The 23,511-nt window shown below is 42.2% G+C and overlaps 1 protein-coding gene across 1 annotated transcript in view; it reads right to left on the bottom strand.

Moving 5' to 3' along the window:
• EXOC6B (exocyst complex component 6B) overlaps positions 1-23,511 on the bottom strand; it is a 1,306,513-nt gene that overhangs the window by 482,047 nt on the left and 800,955 nt on the right.

Consider the following 23,511-nt stretch of genomic DNA (forward strand, 5'->3'; position numbering starts at 1 on the left):
GTTTTGGGTGGGGGGGGGGGGAGCCAAAATGACATTTCTTCATCACACCCACCTCTATAGCATGGATCCTGCTTTAAAATTGGTTATAAAAAAAAGTGTTGTTAAAAAAAGTCCAAAGGGTCCTCTGCATTATTTTAAAAAAGCTGGCCAGTTTCACACTTCTAGTAAAACTACTATAAAATTATTTGATAGCCTCATTCAACTAATTCTATATGGATTATGAGAGTGAAGTCTGGAATATATAGGAAGGGACAGAATGTCTATACAAATCCTGCACCTCCAGTTCTGTATCTCTGTGCATCCACTGAAATTCCCCCAAACAATGGAGCTTGGATGTTTCCCTTACAGCTCATCATACTAAAAGATATTTTCAAATTCTGGTGTCACCTCACAGTAACAGCAGCACAAACACCTTCCACTGCCAGACACATTGTGAACTAACATAAAGCACCGCAAAAGAGACACCCAAAATCTATACTGCAATCCCATCATAACATAACAGTAATAACACCAAGGACTCAAACAACAATAACCCTACCTGTGAATAAGCAAGGATAAATATTACACTGGGTCCTAGAATACCAATACACCACCTACTGAGGAAACAAAACAAACCCAATTGCTATAGATCCCTATGCTAGCAGAATCTCTCATCATGGTCACACACACAGAGCAGAGACAGACCTTCACCAAATACAGAATACAAAATAAAGGAGCACAAATTAGAAAAAACTGAAATGGAAACCCCAAGAAGCCAGACTCTGTGTATTAGCAATGGAAAAACAGAACAACCATTCCTCATAAAACAAATAAAATCAAGAAACAAAGCATCAGTTATAATAGTAAAACCATACTAATAAAATATTTTAAAACTACTGATAAATAGAATTTCTATTAATTAAAATCATATACATTTTTTACAATTTCCCAAACACCAATAAAATATTTCAAAACAGTACATATATCAAATAACACACAATAATTAAAACTAATAAGGATTTTAAAAAGCCCCTGCTGTCCATACATGGGAGCTCTTGATTTCCAGTCACCCTGATATTGTCGAGGATTAGGAGGTTATCCTCTCTCTCTCACACATACTCACATGTCCATTCTCTCTCACACATACACTGTCACATACATACACATTCATGCTCTTATACCCAACCATAACCTCTCGCTCTCACAGACACTGACACACTCTCAGGGTGTAAGACACTCTCTTCCCCCCCCCCCCCCACTCACACACACTCTTACTCCCCTGGATTTTCTCATACACACTCATGCTCTCACTGGCTCCCTCACATACACACAAACACACACTCCCAGGCAAGCTCCCACTCGTTCTCACACAGACACACACACACAGGCAAGCTCCTAGTCATTCTCACACTGAACCCCAGGCAGGCTCCCATTCATTTTCACACCATTCCCTCTCCATCCCTCAGGCATGCACACATTCATTCTCACACACACAGACCCCCAGGCAAGCACCAATTTATTCTCACACACACACATACACCACAAACAGGCAGGCACATATTCTCACACATACAAACCCCAGGAAGACACCCATACATTCTCATACACAGACACACCCTCAGGCAGGCACCCATGCATTCACACACATACACCGCCAGGCAGACTCCCATTCATACACATGCACACACTAAAGGCAGAGACCCCCTCTCTTTCTTTTGCCAGCAACCTCAGAGCCTCTCTCATCCCTCTGCTGCCACTGTCACTGCTGCTGTATGGCTATTGCGGAGGTGCTGGTTGCTGCTATTGGCACTGAAGCCCATTCTGCTGCCTCCTCTGTGCAGGCCCCATGGGCTTCCAGTTCCTCTATGCTGATCTCGTACATTGTGAGATCCGCATAGAGAAAGTGCTACTCTTGCACATTCCCAAAGATTACATGTTCCAATCAGTAAAAAGTAATTTATTTCTTTTTACATTTGCTGTCTGATCTTAGTTTTCTAATCGGTTGGTCACAGGCTTTTTTTTTCCACCTTCCCTTTCTTATTTTTTTGCCAATTCCTTTTATAACATATTTCTTTTCTCTCCATCTGTCTGCTTCCCTCAAACACACAGTCAGGTTCTCATTCTCACATGCTTTCTCTCTCTCACATACACAGGCATTCTCACATGCTGTCCCTCATACAATTATTTATACACAGTCTCTCTCTTGCACATCCTGTCTAACTCTCACTCCCACATGCTGTCTTGCTCAAGCACAGGTTCTCACTGTCACATGCTCTCTCTCATACAATCATTCCTACACACAGGCTCTCACTGTCACATGCTGACTCACACACACACACAGGCTCTCTCTCACTCCCACATGCTGTCTTGCTCAAGCACAGGCTCTCACTATCACATGCTGTCTCTCACACACACAGAGGCTCTCCCATGCTGTCTCTGCAAACATTCAGGTCTTCACTCACACCCACACACACAGTCTCTCAACTCATCTCATACACGCACACATACACACTGTACAAACCCTCAGTCTCTCTCTCACCTCTGGGCCTCCTCTTCACGGGCCACTGCAGGATGGGCTCTGCAGCGGCCCCGGTCTTCTCGAGCCGCGCTGATCCTCTTCTGCACGCGGCTGATGCTCCTCCTCTTTCCTGCCCGCGCGGCTCCGGCAACATTTTTCTTCCGGGGCCGCGCGGGCAGGAAGGAGGAGAAGTTCCTGCATTGGCTGATGCTCCTCCTCTTTCCTGCCCGCGCGGCCCCGGCAACATTTTTCTTCCGGGGCCGCGCGGGCAGGAAGGAGGAGAAGTTCCTGCATTGGCTGATGCGGGCGGAAGATGGGCAAACTCGCTAAGGCTAACAGGCTGGAAGATGAGGAAAGCCAGAAGAGGCAGGCACATGGGCCAGAACAGTGCTGGGACCAGCTTTTTCTGTGACTGCGGTAGATATTCACAATCGCCCCTCCTTTTAACTTACCAATGGCTGCTCTGGCACAGCTCTGTGTCCTTGGATGGCAAAGGAAAGCTCCAGCAAAGCACACCCCTCTCTCTCCCTTCTTACCCAGCATCTCACTCTCACTCTTCCTCCACCATTTGTCCAGCATCCTCTTTCTCTCCCTCTCCATTCCTTTCCCTGCATCCTCCCCTCCCCCCAATCTGCTCAATACCCTGCATCCTCCTCTTTCCCCTGTAGCCTCTTTCTTTTCATCCCCTCCACCGCTTGCCCTAGTCCCCTTTCTCCCCCCCCCCCACACTTCTTGTCTTAATCCTCCCTTGACCCCACCCACTCCTTAACCTGCATTCCCCTTTCCCTCCCCCACCTAATTCCTTGTCCCGCATTCTCGTCATTCTCCCCTACTCACTCCTTGCCCTGCATTCTCTTATTTCTCCTCTCCAAACCTTGTCCAACAGCATCCCTCCTCTCTCCCCCACCCAGCCCTTGTTCAGCAGCATCCCTACCACCCATCACTTGCCTAGCAACTTCCCCTTCTCACCTCCTCACCCTCTGCCAGGCAGCGCCCTCCTTCCCCCCATATCCACATGCTCTGCAGCCCCTCTCTCTGTTACCTGCTCAGCAGCAGAAGGCCCCTTTCCCCTACAAACCTTTACCCAGTAGCAGTACCTTCCCTCTCCCCCCTCCTATGCACACGGGCTGCACTGCTGTATATCTCTGTGCAGTGGCAGCAGCAATAGCTGCAGAAACTTAAAATAAAATCAGCACAGGGCCCGTGAGCCATCGGGCACCCACAGGCCCCGAGGTGTCATATCATATATTTATTTATTTATATGCCGTCGTTTTGGACAAATAATCATGGCGGTTCACAATAAAACAGCAATTAAACAATGATTTCAATCGCATACAAAAACACGTCATTATTACAAATGAAAATTAACAAGGCATACAATACATAACTACTCCTCTACTCTACGTTTTCTTTTCTTAGCCAGCAAACACTGCATTGAATAGCCATGTTTTTAAATCCTTTCTAATCCGCTTTGTATCTTTCTGGATATGCAAATTATCCGGCACTCTATTCCACAGTTTTGGACCAGCAATTGAGATTGCCCTCTCTCTCACTTCACTTAAGTGTGCAATGAAGGAATTTGTAATAGACTTTTATATTAGCAGACCTCAAGTTTTGCGTTGGAATATATAATTGCAGTGAAGCACTTAACCAATTAGTATTGTTAATGTTAATCTGGCCACCGCCAGAATTCTAACTAACACCCACAAAACAGATCATATCACCCCCGTCCTCAAGGAGCTCCACTGGCTCCCAATATCTTCCCAAATCCTCTACAAGAACCTCTCAATTATACATAAAACCCTACACAACTGTAATATACACTGGCTGGACAACACCCTCCGCTTCCACACGTCCAACCGCCCCACTAGAACAGCATACAAAGGAACCTTACACACTCCCTCTCACAAAACCACCCACCTTAGCTCCACAAAAGAGTGAGCCCTCTCGATTGCACGACCCACCCTTTGGAATACCATGCCCCCTGACCTCCGTCTAGAGCAATACACCCAGAAATTAAAAACAAAAACTAAAGACCTGGCTCTTTAAACAAGCATTCCCTGAATAGTGCTCCACCCCCACCTCTCCCTTTAGAGGAGTACCCTAGTGGTTAGAGCAGTGGGTTACGAACCAGGAAACCAGGGTTTGAGTCCCGCTGTCGCTCCTTGTGACCTTGGGCAAGTCACTTTACCCTCTGGGGATAGGGAAATACCTACAGTATCTGAATGTAAACCGATGTGATATCTCAGATCGAATGTCGGTATATAATAATAAATAAATAGATAAATAAACAAACTCCCCCCTGCCCCCAAATTTTTCCCCCTCCCCCAGGTCTTAACCTCCTTTACATTCACCCCTCCCCTTGAAATCTTCCTCAGACCCCAAGAATCCTCCCCCTGCTTATTTATATTGCTCCTTCCCCCCCGCAATCCTACACGAATGCTCTCCACCCACTTCTCCCCCCCCATCCTCTCTCATTTGCCTTTTTTGATCCCCCAACCTTCCCACCTAGCATCCTCAGTATCGAATTTGTATCACTGTATCTTGGAATGCATAATTTACTGCACGCTTTACTAATGCGTTGTATTTATATTCTCTGGGGTAGATTTTAAAAGAAGCGCGATCAGCCTACTTTTGCTTGCGCATCAGACTCAAGCAAAAGTACGCTGGATTTTAGTAGATACGCGCGGAGCCGCGCGTATCCACTAAAATCCTGGATCGGCGCGCGCAAGGCTATCGATTTTGTATAGCCTGCGCGCGCCGAGCCGCGCTGCCTCCCCCCGTTCCCTCCAAGGCCGCTCCGAAATCGGAGCGGCCTCGGAGGGAACTTTCCTTTGCCCTCCCCTCACCTTACCCTCCCTTCCCCTACCTAACCCACCCACCCGGCCCTGTCTACACCCCCCCTTACCTTTGTCGGGGGATTTACGCCTCCCGGAGGGAGACGTAAATCCCCGCGCGCCAGCGGGCCTGCTGCGCGCCGGGCCGCGACCTGGGGGCGGGTACGGAGGGCGCGGCCACGCCCCCGGACCGCCCCGGGCCGTAGCCACGCCCCCGTACCCGCCCCCAAAACGCTGCCGACACGCCCCCGAAACGCCGCGACGACCGGGCCCGCCCCCCGACACGCCCCCCTCCGAAAACCCCGGGACGTAAGCGAGTCCCGGGGTCTGCGCGCGCCGGGAGGCCTATGTAAAATAGGCTTCCCGGCGCGCAGGGCCCTGCTCGCGTAAATCCGCCCGGTTTTGGGCGGATTTACGCGAGCATGGCTCTGAAAATCCGCCCCTCTATTTCTTACCTAGTTGTACATGTATTTCCATATCCACCATCTTATAACTACATTCGCCATAATTATTAATGCTGTATCCCCACCACCTCTTCAAATTCCTTTACATCCCTCTTTGCACCCTGTTCCATGTACTACATTTAAGTTCATTGTAAACCTAAATGATGTTCCTACGAATACCGTTCTATAAAAGTGTTTAAATAAATAAATAAATGTTATGAAGAATGCAAAGAACTTTGTATTGTATCCTAAATTTAACTGGTTACCAATGCAGTTTTTTCAAAACAGTTTGTGGCTTCTTGCCTGGTTGAGGGTAATTTAAAAGGTTTTTTTATGACATGTTCACTCACCTTTTTTGATTTGTGGAAATAACATAATTGGACACACACACACACACACACACAGAGACATATATATATATATATATATATATATATATAAATCATTTCACAATATCTGATGACTATGTCATCTAAATTTTGGAGACAAACTCCAAAAACACCCCCAAAAAATCAAAACAAAAAACTCAAGGAACAACTACATTTATCAATTAAAAGACAATCATATAATATTAATTGACGCTAATGTATGAAATGGTTGGCTGGGTTGAACTGGAATTCTCCCTATTGCTACTCACTAAAAGAAAAACATTCAAATTATGTTATTTCAGTAACAATGATAAGCTCCTTCATTTATTTATTTAGACATTTTAGATACCATCATTATTAGCCACTTTGTAAAGTAACACAGAAGGCTGCAAAAAAAGAACCCTAAGACTATATCAACCGTCACACCAACCGTGATCTCAAGATAAATGTCTCCTAGAAATCCCCACAACTCAACTTAAGCAGAAAACACACTTTTTCAGTGGAAGGTCCTACATCTTGTGGAATTCACTTCCCGACTCTCTATGTTTAATATCCAAAATGACAGAATTTAAAAAAGCTGTGAAAACCTATTTATGTTGCTCTGCCTACAATTTTACATCCAAGTAGTTATGAATACTAATTTATCTCTCTTTTACTGTCAGACATTTTATACTCTTGTTGATACATTTTTACCACTTAATTTGATATGGTTCTTAAACTTTTATGTATAATTTTGCATTTTCTTTTTACGATTTTAATTGTTTAAATTAATGTATTTCTCTCTGATTTTAAATGTAAACCACTTAGATCTCATGAATATTTGTATAGGTGATATAAAAAACAATTTAAATAAATAAATATATATAGAGAGAAAACTTGCCATACCAAAACAGTATTAACTCCCAGAACTCAAACAGCAGCAACCCTATATGAAAAGGCAACACTGCAAATATTCCACCTGGCCCTAAAACACTAACACATGTTCTAGAGCAGTGGTTCTCAACCCTGTCCTGGGGACCCCCCCAGCCAGTCGGGTTTTCAAGATATCCACAATGAATATGCATGAGAGAAAAATTGCATGCACTGCCTCCATAACATGCACATTTTCTCTCATGCATATTCATTGTGGATATCCTGAAAACCCGACTGGCTGGGGGGGTCCCCAGGACAGGGTTGAGAACCACTGTTCTAGAGGGAAAACAGGACAGGCTGAATTGCTACAGATCCTTACACAGAATCTATATGTTAGCATAATATTTCACCTCTGTCACACATACAGAACATAGACCTTAATCAAATACAAAATAAAGGATCACAAATTAAAATAGAAATATGCAGACAAAAAGTGAATTCACGCCCACTTAAGCTCTTCCCTCCCATTCCTGTTCCCTGCAGACAGGAGGGGAGGGGGGGAACAAGAGAAAAGGAGGTACTGGATTAGGGAGCAAATGGCTTTGTTGTGCTTTGCACTATACTCTGTCTGCTCCAGGCTCATTCCCCCCCCCCCCCCTCACCCCATGCAACCATCTTGCTCTTTGCATGTTACCTGGGCAGAGAAGGGATGGCGCAGGAAGCAGAGGGCTGTTCTCTGCTGCCTGAGATTTGGGGCAGTGGCTAACAGTCATTGGGGCAGAGCCTTGTGTACTTCTGCCCATAGGTAAAAGAAGCCCAGCTGATGATACCCACCATGGTTTTGACATCCCATGCAGCTGCTCCACTTTCCCCCCTTCCCCAGTCCCTGCCCTGGGCAAGAAGAGGAGATGAAGGCTAAGAAGCACTGACGGCCCAAGTGAGCTGGATGTTTAATGGCAGCCAGATGAACAATGGAGCATTACGTAGGGAGAGTTGGGGTAAGTGGTAGGAGACAGAGAAAGTGGTTTGGGGGAGAGAGAGAGCGACAGGTAGGGGAAAGAGAGACAAATTGGGGGGGGGGGGGGGCGCGGCGGGAGACTGAGAAAGATTGGTGGTGGTGAAATGGAAGGAGAAAAAGGGAAAGACACCTGGTAAGGTGAGATGGAAGGAGAAGGGGATCCTGATAAGAGTGGAGGGAGGGAAGAAACAGTGGTATGGGATATTTGACAATAAAGACTACTTTTTAATAAACTTTGTTTATTAAGGCACAGCCAAAAAACAGATAAACAGTTCCAAAACATATAATATGAATACCAAATATATAATCTAAAAGCCGTAACATATCCACATCATCCCCTTTTCATCAAGTGCTCCTACCTTCAAGTTAACCAACATCCATCCCTGAGCCCCCACAGGTTCCCTTCACCCCATCCACTAAGGCGCCCATGTTGAATCAAATACATTTTTCAATGCAAGCATTGTTTCATAGCTGCAGTCTCTGCCACTTGGTCTTCCATAGAACTTTATGAGGAGTCAGCTTCTATGTGTGAGCTATCAATAGCTGAGCTGCAGAGAGGAGCTCGTCCATAAACCTTCACGTGGCAGGCAATAAAAACCTGATCCTCCCATCACCCCAAAAACATGTAGTTGAAAGTGGCACATTTACATATCTTGGAAATGCAATGAGCCTCTAACACCTAAAAATCTCCAAAGAATTGCCATTGTTGACACATATGAATGTAATTGCCTGTTTAACTGCACTCTCACCAGAATAGAGCATTCCTGTTGCTGAATTTAGAGAAAAAAAAGGGAGCATGTGGTATATGTATCCCTGCTTTTATAAAATATAGACTTTTTTTGGAGACATGCCAGATCTACTTCCACCATAATTGTCGAAGTTCTCCTGTAAATCTATGGTCCACTGTGACATAAGAACCAAAGATGTTCCCATTTCTGAAATTTCTCTTTTAGGCAGGAGCAATTGCTCTCTCAGACATGTGTAGATATGAAAGACAAGATGCTTGTCTTCCTCTTGTCACTAATTAGTTCCTCTAAGCCTTTTTTAGTCCTCTATCCTCTCTTAAGCCCCCATAACCTTAACAATATTCCTACATAACTGTAGATTCAAGTAGTCAGTATGATGGGAGATTTGAAATCCTGGTCTCAAAAGCTGAAAAGATCTAATATGTAGATCCTCTGAAACATCTGTCGCAAATATCTATGCATTAGATAAAGCTATAAGGTGAGAAAGTCATAGGAGATAACTGCAGATTCTGGAATGTTTTTGTATCTGGCTGTTTATCCAGCCTCTACATGCCTGCTTGTACTGTCTGGATCTTGATGAAAGCTGCAAGGTCGAAGACAGATTACACCCCCTACCATCCTCTCCATCTGAGGGACCCAGTACAAGAGTGGGACAGTAACCAGTCAAAACAGCACAGGCCAATCTAGCACCCACTAATATATTTGTAACCTGAGTAAGTCCATCCCATCACACTTAGATTTTAATAACTAAGGGAATTTTATTGTGGGAGTTCTATGTTGCCATAGGAGGTTAGATATGCTACTCTTCAAAGACGCCAACACAGCAGCTGGAAATTTACACAGGAGATGTATCAACAGATACAGCAAGTGAAGCAGAACCAACATCTTCACAAACTTTAGAACATAAGATGTGCTTTACTAGATCAGACCAAGGGTTCATCAAGCCAAGTATCCTGTGTCAGTGGCCAATCCAAATCACAAGTACCTGGCAAGTACACAAACATTAAATAGATCCCATGCTACTAATGCCAACCACAAGCAATGGTTATTCCTTATTGATTAATAGCAGTTTATGGACTTCTTCTCCAGGAACTTGTCCAAACCTTTTTTAAACCCAGCTACACTAACTGCCCTAACCACATTATCTAGCAACGAATTCCAGAGCTTAATTGTGCGTTGAGTGAAAAAGAATTTTCTCCGATTTGTTTAAATGTGCTACTTGCTAACTTCATGGAATACCCCCTAGTCCCTGTATTATCCGAAAGAATAACCATTTCACATTTACCTGTTCAAGTCCCTTCATGATTTTGTAGACCTCTATCATGTCCTCCCCTAGCCATTTCTTCTCCAAGCTGAAAAGCCCTAACCTCTTTAGCCTTTCCTCACAGGGGAGCCATTTCATGCCCTTTATCATTTTGGTTGCCCTCCTCTGTACTTTCTCCAGTGCAACTATATCTTTTTTGAGATGCAGCAACCAGAATTGCACACAGAATTCAAGATGCGGTCTAAACACTGAGCGATACAGAGGCATTATGATATCCTCCGTTTTATTTGCTGTTCCCTTCATAATAATTCCTAACATTTGGTTTGTTTTATCGACTATGACAGAATACTGGGCTGCTTTCAATGTAATATCAGCTATGATGCTCAGAACCTTTTCCTGGGTGGTAGCTCCTAAAATGGAACCTAATATCGTGTAGCTACAGCATGGGTTATTTTTCCTTATATGCATTACCTTGCACTTGTCCACATTATATTTCATCTGCCATATGGATGCCCAATCTTCCAGCCTCGCATGGTCCCCCTGAAATTTATCGCAATCCGCTTGTGATTTAACTACTCTGGGTAATTTTGTGTAATCTGCAAATTTGATCACTTCACTCATAGAACCCCTTTTCCAGATCATTTATAAATATATAAAAAATTGCAAGTCCAACTACAGATTCCTGAGGCACTCCACTATTCACCTTTTTCCACTGTAAAAACAGACCATTTAATCCTACTCTTTGTTTCCTGTCTTTTAACCAGTTTGTAATCCACAAAAGGACATCGCCTCCTACCCCATGACTTTTTTAGTTTTCTTAGAAGCCTCTCATGAGGGATTTTGAAAAATGCCTTCTGAAAATCCAAATTCACTACATCTACCAGTTTACCTTTATCCATATGCTTATTAAACCCTTCAAAAATGTAGAAGATTTGTGAGGCAAGACTTCTGTTGGGTAAATCCATGCTTGCTGAGTCCCATTAAACTATATCTATCTATATGTACTATGATTTTATTCTTTATAATAGTTTCCACGATATTGCCTGGCACTGAAGTCAGGCTCACTGGTCAATAATTTCCCGGATCACCTCTGGAGACCTTTTTATATATCGGGGTTACATTGGCCACCTTCCAGTCTTCAGGTACAATGGATGAGCTTAATGAGAAGTTACAAATTTACTCTGCCCATCCCTGACCAGGGGAGAGCAGACTGTTTGGTGATGACAGTTTTAACCCTGCCAAATACTTTTATTTTATTTATTTATTTAACAAGGTTTATATACTGACGTTTGGTGTTAACCTTCACACCGGTTTACAGTTTCTTTGTAAAAGAAATTACATTCATAAAAATATAAATTACTCTTATTCTAATAAAATACTAATAACAAAAAAATACTCATTCTAATAACAAAATAAAAAACAATAAAACGATAAAAAATATTGGAGAATAATTATGTTTGTACAATTGAGAGAACTCAGTTGAGACATGAATGCCCAAATATGTAAACCCATTGATAGCTATTCTAAATTTATCAAGACAAGAGGGGTATCCTTGGCCCAAAGAAAAGATCTCAGACTTAATATTGTTTATCTAATATCCCAATATGGCAATATATATCTGTGTAAGATTCCAGTAAAGCAGGAACCAATTTCCTTAAATTAGTAAGATACAAATTGATGTCAGCATACAGTGACTTTTTATGGGAGGACTCAAAAATACCTAACTCCATAATCTTGGAAGACCCTCTAATTATCTGAGCTAAAGGCTCAATAACTAGATCAAAAAGGGAACACCCCTGTCTTGTACCTCTGAATATAGGCCATACAGGTGAAGAAATCCTTTTCGACAATACATTAGTTTTGCTATTGGAATACAGAGTCCTGACTGAGGATTTGAAATTAGCTGGGAATACTCATTTCTCTAGAGCAAGGGATCCCAATCTTTTGGGAAGTGTGGATCCTTTTTCAACCTCCAAAAATGTAATGGACAATATGCAAAACTGATTAATGCAAGAACAAATAACAATATGCACTCCAGAATTACATGTAATATATAAAACAATATTAAATACAAAATGTTTTCTGATACAAACTGTGCTCTCTTTTTCTTGCCCTCCCTTTATGACCCCCTTTATGAGTGCTACCTCTCATCAACATCATGGTCCCTTTCCATGTGTCCTCTCCCTCAAGGCCTCTTCCTGAGGGCTTTCCTGCCTGCCTTCTCTCCATGGCTTCTTTCTGAGTGATAAAAACCCTGAATCGCCTCTTCCCAAGTACCTTCCCTCATTCCCTCTTCCCATAGTCCCCCTTTCTTAGTGCATTCCCTTCAGTCCTCTTCCTCTTACGGTCCCTTTACTGGTCCTCACACTCCTTCCCTCTCCCCATGGACCTATCCCATGTGTTCTTTTATTTATTTAGATTTATTAACCATCTTTTTTAATAAGAAATTTGTCCAACCTGTGGGGTTGCAGCTTAACAGTTCTAGTAAGAAATATCTAGTATGAAAGAGATTTCAGTAAAGACTAAACCTGGTATCCATCGATGACAGAATTAAACCGGTAAAATGTAGAACAGTACTAAACCTGAAATAAGTCAATAGTAACAGGAGAAAAAATTCACTTGTTTTACATTTAAGTTAGCAATGCTTATACTTCTTCCTATTTTCTTCAGATGGCTCCTTCTTCCAGTTTTTGAAGGTAGTTTTTTGGAAAAGGGGGGGGGGGGGGGGAGGCGGAGTGCAACAGCACCAACAGTGCCTAGAGAAAGCGAAATGCTACATCCATCACAGTTACGCATAGAAAATCCTTAACTGAACAAAAGTGTAGGGGAAGTCAGAGATCAGCTGGGGGTGTATGAAATTGCAAACAGAAGTAAATTAGGTGGATTAGATGGGCCTTACTGTCTTTATTTGCTGTCATATTATGTTTCTATGAAAACTGTTAGTCCCACCAAAACATACAAGATTACATATCCATTAAACCCATCTTTTGTTATCATACTGAACTAGCAAAGGCAGAAAACCAAGCAAGACATGGAAGTCAAACAGCTCCTTGTATCATTATCTCTCTAAACTGCAAAATTTCCTGTTAGCAGCCTGCTGATGCAAAAGTTTGCTATGGATGTAAATGAACTGTGTAGCAAACTTGTATGAGAAAGTTTGCCCAAGCAAGTCTACATAAAAGATAACTCACCGAGGTGTAGTCTATAAAACCTTTTTCGTGTACTGGTTTTCAATAGATTTGTAATTGAGCTAGTTTTCATGATCTTGCATTGCAACAACACACGGATTTTGAATTTAAATAAAATTTCACACATAGCGAACCATGCACCATGTACTATTGCAAAATTGAAAATCTACAAAAACCTTTGGAAGCAGGACTTTGTCTGCAAAAATGCAAGCAAACCCAGGGTTTTCATGTTTTTTGGGGGGATGAAGCCCCATTTGCTGGAAGTTTGTGTAGTTTAGTACATTGGCGTTTAGGTTTATTAACAGAGGGAATTTATTTGTCCTTCTCATTGCAATGTAATCAGAAACGCTGGCTTTTAATGAGTCTGAATCTGCCCTCATGTACGGTGTTGTCTTCTGCTTTCATTAGGAAACAAAATTTCAGATAAACAATAAGGGCCACAAAAAAAAATCACAACCCTTCAAATTCAAATAAAGAAAAGAAAGACAATGGAAAGGTAATGGTATTAAAAATATCTCCAGATGTTAAAGGGTAGAATTTCTCCAACATTTTAACAAGCTTGTTAGTTCTCTGCATCCCCCTTCCTAGACACTTCAGATTCCTTCAAAGGATAACATCAGTCCTCTGACCTTTACTGACACCTCCTTTAAGGCAGAAGATGATTACTTAAAGAAAAAAAAAGATACAATTAATGTTTTTAATACTCTGCTGTGTCAAGAAGCTGTCACAGATCATTTCAAAATAAAGTTTTCTCTGCACGAAATGGCTTTCGCCTTTTCCAGTCCAGGCTGGTCAGGACCAAGCACAGCATGGAGATAGCATGCTCAATTTTTGTTTTGGAGGGAAGGGGGAGGAAGAAAGACAATTGCTACTACTGTAGGAGCCCCTGCTGGTCAAGCAGCACTGAATGTCTTATATTGGAAAAGGTGGCCCTCCAGTCCTCAGGCCGGCGAAGATCCACCCAATATCCCAATCATGCTATCTGGGGAGGTGGGACCAAAGATGGCAGGGATTAAGGAAGATGCACTATAAACTTTCTGTGCATACCTGGGGGGCATTTACATTTCATTCAAAATTTACAGCAGACCTCAGAATTCTTACATATAGTGAGAGCGCATGTCTGTGCATGCATGAGCGTTTTGTTGCATTTCAAGCTCAAGAATTTTTCAGTGCTAAGAGCCTTTTTTTGCATTATGATAAGGGTTCTGCTTGCTAAGTCAGTCTTTCTTGTTTTTTCATATGTTGGTTTTTATTTACATTTAGAAATTTACCCTGAAATAAGCTTCATGTGAAACACTGGCCATCGTTGGCGTGGTTTGCAGTTCTCCTTACAGCAAGCAGTGAAACAGAAAGAAGAAAAGGCCTTTTGAAAACTTTTTTTTTGTTTGTTTTTACTCTTAATGATTTAAAAAAAAAAAATGGACTTGTGATCTCAAGATAAAAAATTTTTTTTAATAAAGCGGGATTAGAGCTTGGAGGTGTTTGCTCTGTGATTACAAACTTACACATGCCTTTTCTGTTAAAATGCTTAACAAGTAAGGCATCAATGTATTTCTGAGGTCTTTTTCTCCTATTACCATTAGAGTGATTTGTGTTGACAAGCACCAAATTGTTAATTTTCAGTGAAGAAAAATTTTTTTTTTTTTTTTTGCTTTAGGATTCAGGGGGAAACAATGTAAAAAAAAACCAATTAAAAAAAAACAAAACAGGGCAGACAATGATCCGAGACAGAGGCAAAATATGAGGAGAACAAAAATATATGGCAGCCAGAATTCTGCACTAGCAAGAAATGGAATCCTGAATATATCTGCCTATTTGCACAGATTAATTAGTAGTAATTAATCTGTGCAAATAGTTTGAGTGCATATATTACTTGTCCTTGTATAGTAAATAAGAAAATTTGGTACTGCATTATAACCAAACTCAACTAATCTATATACATACACACAGTAAAATACTTTTAAGACTGGTTAAGAAAATACTAAGATTAGCTAGTTAAACATTTTTAAGATTGATACATGTACCCTCAGGCTTCCATCCCTCTCCTGTAGAACTAGTTTATATATTTACTGGCACTGCTAACAGCTTTGATGCCACTAAGGGATTGAAAAGAATTAGCAAAATGTATTGTGGTATAGGAAGGGTAGACTAGAGAAGAGTGAGGATAATGAAATCTGGCCATATACCTGGGAACTCTCCAGATTTCACCTGGAGACTGCAGGAATTTGAATCAATTGCCAGATCTCCAAGAAAACACTACAAAGCTCCAGGACTCTCTGTTTACCGCTCCAGCCACTCTCCTTCCTCAGTAAGCCTGCAGGGAACAGGAGAAGAAGGGCTGGAGAAAGGAGCAGAACAACTGTTTTCTGCTTTGTAATATCTGCTCAAAGTTCACCCTCTCCCCTTCCTCAGCAAGCCTACAGAGAAGAGAAGAGGAGAGTGACCCTGGAGCAGACACCACAGGTAGCATGTGAAGAGAAAAAGACACAGATCAGCCTGCAGCTGTAATTTCATAGCTTAGGATTCAGCTGAGGATAGAGTGAGAGGAGCTGTGACTTATAGCAGGGTAGGGTGAGAGCGCGAGTGTGGATTAGTGGAGGGGCTGTGTGTAGAAGAGAGAAAGCGGATATGAATTCTGCCTCCCCCCCCTCCCCTATTAATTTACTGCAATATCAAAGTAAGCACAACATAAAAGTTGCCAGGTATGGCTACAACAATTTGATTCTCTGAGGGAAGGCAGAATCCGAGAGGGAGGCCTGGAAGGAGATGGCTGTGAGAATGGAGTGGAGCTGGAAGGAGAAAAAAGGAGCAGGGCAAGGGACAGGAAGCATAGAGAATTCTGGGGAGGGCAGAGAAACAAAGCTGGAGAGAGAATGGAAAACTGTCATGGCTGTCACTCAAGAGTAGCTCTTTACAATAATTCAGAGCCTTACTCCGATCACTAAATCCCTCCAGTAAAAGATGACACGGGAAGTTTTCATTTACCGTATTTATTTTTCAATGTAACTTGGAGCCAACACAGGGTGCTCTCTCTTGGCCACCATACAGACTGACTTGGAGACCTGTCCCCCCATTCTGAGGGTATTCTCCCCCTAAATCTGGGTCTTAATACCACATTTTCAATTTGTCATCAATTGTGAGTCTATTAAATACAAAAAAACCGCCAAAGACTGTTCTCAAATTACAATACTATCATCAAACAAAAAAAATGTAAGTCAAATATCAATTATATGAAATAAAAAATAGTGAGTCCCCAATATAATTCACACAGCTAGTGAAGCATTATCATTAACAAAACTCTGCCACCTTCCTTCCACACGGCAGAGACAGCATGATTTCACCTCCCCTGCTTTCTATTCCAGCTACCCAAATAACAGAACCAAACACCTGGATCTTGCTTTTAGCAGTGTCCACAGAGGAGAAAACACAGTAACTAAGGGATCATCAGACTTTTATGGCCAAATGCAAAACCCAGCAACATTGCTTGCTAGCCACTGGCAGAGTGGGGACACCAACATGTATTTATTTATAAAATTTAAGCCTGCCCTCCTCGTGTCTGGCAGGATGTGGGAAGAAACAAGTCCCTGCTAAAATTCATGGACTTTTTCCTGATGAAATCCAGCTAATATAATGCTCTGCTCTACCCATCTGGTACAATACTCGCTCAAACATGCAGACACAAAAAAAACATTTTCAAAACTTGCCCTCCTCTTGTGTCATGCGTAATTAGTACAGCCAACCCACAAATGTTGAAAACTCTCTCAATGGGAGCATTTTCCAGGGAGCAGGATGTCAGCAGGAAGGTGCTTGCATGCCATCATGTGCAAGCATGTCGGGGATTGCCAATCCCCTGCATTAACTGCTTAATCTGAACCCTAATCCCAAAGCAGCACTTGGTTGATTCCTCTGATTCCCCAAAAGGACTAAAACAAAACAAAGCGTAATCACACCATTTATCAGTTCTTCTAGGAAGATCTGAGATCCACCAGACAACATTAGTACAATTTAGATAATTATTCAATTTTTGCTATGTGTATCAATCACAGTTTAACTAAAACATCATAAGTTTACACAAATTATTTACATAACAAATTTACAAACACACACAGGTCAAAAGCAAGAAAATGAAAATTAAAGTTGGCGTACAAACAGAAAACAGTTTTGTCTAGTATTATCAGATTAGCTGACACCCAGTAAAATTCACTGAATAATCCATTCCACTTTCCTCTTCACTGCTAAGTGTCCCTCTCTTCAACTCAACACCATCAGCTCCATTTCGAACATTTGTCCCCATCCGCCACTGTAGTCTGAATGGAGCAAGCTCATCCCTCTCCCCCATCTGACCCAAACATGCATCTCCTTTACCCTCCACCCACCTGTCCCTTGGGATCCAGCCTGTCCTGCAGTCCTCTCTTCGAGGCCGCCCATCCCTATGGCTCCCTCCATTCCCACAAGGAAAGTAATCATGATGGCAAAAAGTCAAGCAGAAGAAAGGATTGCCAAAGAGGTAAAGAGAGGTGACAAAACATTTTTCAGATACATCAGTGAAAGGAGAAAAGTTCAAAGTGGTATAGTGAAATTGAAAGGTGAAAAGGAGCAATGTGTGGAGAGAGACGAAGAAATGGCAGAAATATTAAATGAATACTTCAGTTCTGTGTTCACTAAAGAGGACCCCGGAGAAGGACCGTCGCTAGTTAACAAGAAATTGGAGGGAAATGGAGTAGATGAAACTCCATTTACAGTAGAGAATGTATGGGAAGAGCTGGGGAAACTGAAAATGGACACAGCCATGGGGCTTGATGAGGTTCATCCCAGGATACTGAGGGAGCTCAGAGATGTGCTAGCGGGTCCGCTGTGTGACCTGTTCAATAGATGCCTAGAAACGGGAGTGGTGCCGAGTGACTGGAGAAGAGCGGTGGTGGTCCTGCTTCACAAGAGTGGGAACAGAGAAGAGGCTGGTAACTACAGACCGGTTAGCCTCACCTCAGTGGTGGGAAAAGTAATGGAGTCGCTGTTGAAAGAAAGAATAGTGAACTATCTACAGTCGGGAGAATTGCGGGACCAGAGGTAGCATGGATTCACCAGGGGAAGATCCTGTCAGACAAATCTGATTGACTTTTTTGACTGGGTAACCAAGGGATTGGATCTAGGAAACGCGCTCGATGTCATCTACTTGGACTTCAGCAAAGCTTTCGACACGGTCCCGCACAGGAGACTGGTGAATAAAATTAGAAACTTAGGAGTGACTGCCAAGGTGGTGGCCTGGATTACAAACTGGTTGACGGACAGAAGACAATGTGTAGTGGTGAATGGAACTTACTCTGAAGAGAGAGCTGTGTTGAGCGGAGTGCTGCAGGGATCGGTGTTGGGACCGATCCTGTTCAATATCTTTGTGAGCGATATTGCGGATGGGATAGAAGGTAAGGCTTGTCTTTTTGCGGCTGACACTAAGATCTGCAACAGAGTGGACATGCCGGAAGGGGTGGAGAGAATGAGACGGGATTTAAGGAAACTGGAAGAGTGGTCGAAGATATGACAGCTGAAATTCAACGCCAAGAAGTGCAGAGTCATGCATATGGGATGTGGAAATCCAAAAGAACTGTATTCGATGGGGGGGGGGAAGGGCTGACGTGCACAGAGCAGGAGAGAGGCCTGGGGGTGATAGTGTCTAATGATCTGAAGTCAATGAAACAATGTGAAAAGGCGATAGCTAAAGCCAGAAGAATGCTGGGCTGCATAGAGCGAGGAATATCGAGTAAGAAAAGGCATGTGATTATCCCCTTGTACAAGTCCTTGGTGAGGCCTCACCTGGAGTACTGTGTTCAGTTCTGGAGACCGTATCTCCGTAGGGACAGAGACAGGATGGAGGTGGTACAGAGAAGGGTGACCAAAAAGGTGGAGGGTCTTCATCAAATGACTTATGAGGGGAGATTGAAGAATCTAAATATATACATCCTGGAGGAAAGGAGGAACAGAGGTGATATGATACAGACTTTCAGATACTTGAAAGGTTTTAATGATCCAAAGACAACGACAAACCTTTTCTGTTGCAAAAAAATCAGCAGAACCAGGGGTCACGATTTAAAACTCCAGGGAGGAAGACTCAGAACCAATGTCAGAAAGTATTTCTTCACGGAGAGGGTGGTTGATGCCTGGAACGCCCTTCTGGAGGAAGTAGTGAAGACCAAAACTGTGAAGGATTTCAAAGAGGCGTGGGATAAACACTGTGGATCCATAAAGTCTAGAGGATGTGAATGAAGTGAAGAGGCATGGGGCGGATTGCGGGAATGATGACTACTACCTGGAGATTAATATCCTAATTCAATAAACATACACATGGTTAATGCAACTCCAACATTGCTCTATGCTTCAACGGCAAGAGGAAATGTGAAAAAATAGGATTTGCATCCACAAAAAAGCAGGGGAGTAGCTTGCTTGATACAGTGGTTACTACCCCAAACCAAATAAGCCTGATACTTCACTTTCAATGATATCCAGCATAGTTCTCTGCTTCAACGGCAGGGGGAATGATGAAAAGATCTCTGCTTCAATGGCAGGGGGGGATGTTGAAAAGATGATTTTTATTCGGACAACAACTAACAAGGACTGAGTTGCACAGGCTGGATAAACATGCGTGGGAGTAGCTTGCTATGACGGCGGTTACTACCCCTAAACAATTAGCTAGATACTTCACTTAGATGCAGCTCCAGCACTGATACCTCTAACCAATTAGCTAGATACCTCACATAGATGCAGCTCCAGCACTGCTAACTACATTGATGGCGGGTGTGGAAGGGAAATAGATCGATGGCAGCGGTGGAAGGAAAATAGATCGATGGCGGGGGTGGAAGGGAAATAGAACAAAAAAAGTCACTTACAAGGGACAAGAGTAACAGATAAGTATGGGGGAAAATTAAAAAAAAAGTGAAAGCTTGCTGGGCAGACTGGATGGACTGTTTGGTCTTCTTCTGTCGTCATTTCTATGTTTCTTCTTTGTTACCCGCCTTTCTGTCTTCCTGTGGTCCCACTGCTCTGCAACTCTCTGTTCCATACTGCCAGTCTCTCTGGCTCCCTCCGACCTCACAGGATCACAGGGTCTGAAAGATATTGGCTCTCTGTGGCTAAGCCAATAAGCACACATTGTAAAGCCGACAGCCCCCACGTCTTTTGGAGTCACAAAGCGGAGTGTGCATGTACAACCTACCAGTCACCAAGAAACACCACTTCACAAGAACTAAACTCATTATATTTACTGATATACTAGCTATCTGGTGACATATTGTACATTAACCCTTGGTTAGTCTTAAGGGTTTAGAACATAGATGATGAACTAAATCTTTTAGATCTCCCTACACTGCAAACTCGCAGCTTCTTCAGGAATCTTTCCACAAAATATACTGGATTTTCCTTTAATGCATATTACCTATTACCCAAACTTTTCAATTCAGAGAAAGCCAGTTTACAGAAAGAGATCCTTTTCCTGGGCTACCTGGAAATAAGGATGGATGTCACATTAGATTTCAAAAACTCTCATTTAGCCTGTACATTCCTAGACAGAAATCCTTTGAGTAGGGGTCAGCAACATTTCTTAGCCTGTGCCTAAGGGAACATGAAATATAAATCCATCCCAGAGAACCAGGTTATCGCAGGAGGGATGCTGAAATATGAAAGTGAGCAAGCATCAGTGTCAGTCCTTAAGCTTGGACAATTGTTCTGGCAAATAGAGGAAAAGACTGAAAATTCACCACTAGCTCATAAAGGGAAAGAAGGTACAAAACAAGAGAAAAAAAACTCTTAGACCAGCAAGCACGGAAGGGTAACTGGCAGAAGTACAAATATAGTGGAATTACAGAGAGCTACTTCAGAAAATCCACATGGATCAAGATTTGACATTGTGGTGGTTAAGGAGAGGTGAATCAATCCTATAGATGACAGTAACAATTGTAGCACAGTATAGCGGACTATGGACAAGATGGTTCACAGCCAGCATAGAAAGGAATGGTAAAATGGACAAATGGAGGTCCTGTGGAATACAACTGGAAATGGTTACACATCTTATCGCTAGATGCAACATGCTGTTAGAAGGCCTGCATACAGAAAGGCATAACATTGGAAACTGTGTAAACACTGTAATATTGATGCACAAAAAAACCCCACTGCGAGTACAAACCTAACAGAACAGAAGAGAATAAAAAAGTTGTGATCACCTGGGACATTCCAAGTGACAGAGGATCAATGCTAGAAAACTGAATATTGAGGTGAAGGAGAAAAACACAAGAACGGCATTGTTGATAGAGGTGTCAGTACCCAACAACTATTCTGTGTATCATACGGAGAAAGCGTAGATCCTTAGGTACTAAGAGATGCAATCAGAGACCATGAAAATATGGCAGAATGATACATAGACCCAAGTACATTGGGTGCCACTGACATGATTAAGAAGAATTCTATAGTGCGCCTTGATGTGCTGCCTGTACAGCTTACACCCAATGAACTCCAGGATGCAGCTGTCTTTGGCAGAATGCAAGTACTAAGAAGAGCATTAGCTGTAAAGTTGGGAGACTGGGATCATTCCCAGCATACCCTGGCTTAGGAATGAGATTCATTCCTGCCAAGGCATGCACAATACCAACCCATCTGGATACACTGCCCCAATAACAACTTGGTAGTGAATAGACAAAACCGCAAAGAGGTGTGTTCACCTATGGAAGAACTAGACTGCCAAAGACTAAGACAATACATTCAGGTTCTGGAGGGAGGCACGGTCAGAGGCTCCTTGCTAAGGATGATTACTGAGATGTCTGGGCTACATCATGGGGGGCTGTGAGATCACAAATATCTGAGATACTTTTATTGCAGAAACTCTAATTGTTACAATAATAGTAGCACTCCTGTGACAGCTTTTTGATTTTGAGATATACAAAGAATATTCTTTCTACTTAGAAGAATCAAAACGGTTAATTTTTTGACTGAAGAGACCTCCCCCCCATTTCCTAACAAGCATACCCTGTATTTTCATTGGGAACAATGGATGAAGGAGGATCTAAAAAACTATAAACCAACATGGTGGTTAAAAAAATCCTTAAAGCCAAAACGTTGATAAAAAATGCAAGTCTTAGCAACTACTCCTTGAAGCAAATAGAACTGATGCTCCAGATTGACATTTTCAGCTATATTTAGAGTCAGTTCCCATCTAATTCTGCTTTCCCTGGCAGCTTAAAAGAAATATCCGGAAACATGCATGGCCAGCACAGAGAATTTTGATGGCAGAGATCAAACAAAATCACTGCATCTGATGTGGCAGCCTAAATGACAAACATTCTCAATGCAGGGTCAACAGTTAGCAAGTTACTTATGCCAGATAATATCCTGAAAATCATGAAAGATGCTATATTGGCGAAAAAGCCAGAAGTTAAAGACAAAAACAAACCTATAGAGATACATGATAATGTAGCACAAAGTGGAGCATGGTAACACCTCCATGGAGGAACATTTTTCAGGCGCAGACCATCACACCAATGACCTTATGTCAGGATACTAAAAGAGAAATTCAAAACAATCTAGGAACGTAAGACATTGAAAGTTAAAATGATCAAACACTTTGGAACTCGCATAAAAGGCCTTAACAGAAACTTGGAGTTTATTTAAACTCAATACCAAAAAACATTCTAACAACTCTGTCACCTTAGACATTTTAAACATTTTAAAACATCAAATCATTGCCCCCCCCCCCCCCCCTTTTCTCCTATCATTAGAATGTATTTTAAGATTTATTTGAACTTTCTGACAATGCCATTTTCTGCTCCTTACATTTGGGACCTGAGGAAGGAAATGTATATTCCTGAAAAGGGTCAAGAAATGTATTAAGTCGGTCCAGTAATAAGGTATCAACTAATTGTTAACCTTAACTTCAGTGCCTGAAAATCGTACCAGTTTCTACCTGCATCAAATCTGGATGTAGCCCTTGTGATCAAGGCAAATTGGAAATGATTCAAGAATGCTTTCAATTTAAATTGCTATGAAATCTGTTACTAACTTCAGTAAAAATGTTATAAACTGTGTGAATGAGTTTCTAAGAAGCTAATACATTATTGGGTATTTATAGTTGGTGAGACTGTAAGTGATAAATACTAATCCAGGAATCCACATTGAGTGCCTTCTTGGGCTCAACAGTTTCACTTGGGAAACATAACTAGTTGAAATTCTTTTAATTAAAATGCACATCCATGTAATTTTTTGGCTAGTACGGCAGATATGTTTTAATTTGCAACAAAAACCACCTGAGCATGGGATACATG

The sequence above is a fragment of the Rhinatrema bivittatum genome, chromosome 1 (genome assembly GCF_901001135.1).
Source record: "Rhinatrema bivittatum chromosome 1, aRhiBiv1.1, whole genome shotgun sequence".
NCBI lineage: Eukaryota > Metazoa > Chordata > Amphibia > Gymnophiona > Rhinatrematidae > Rhinatrema > Rhinatrema bivittatum.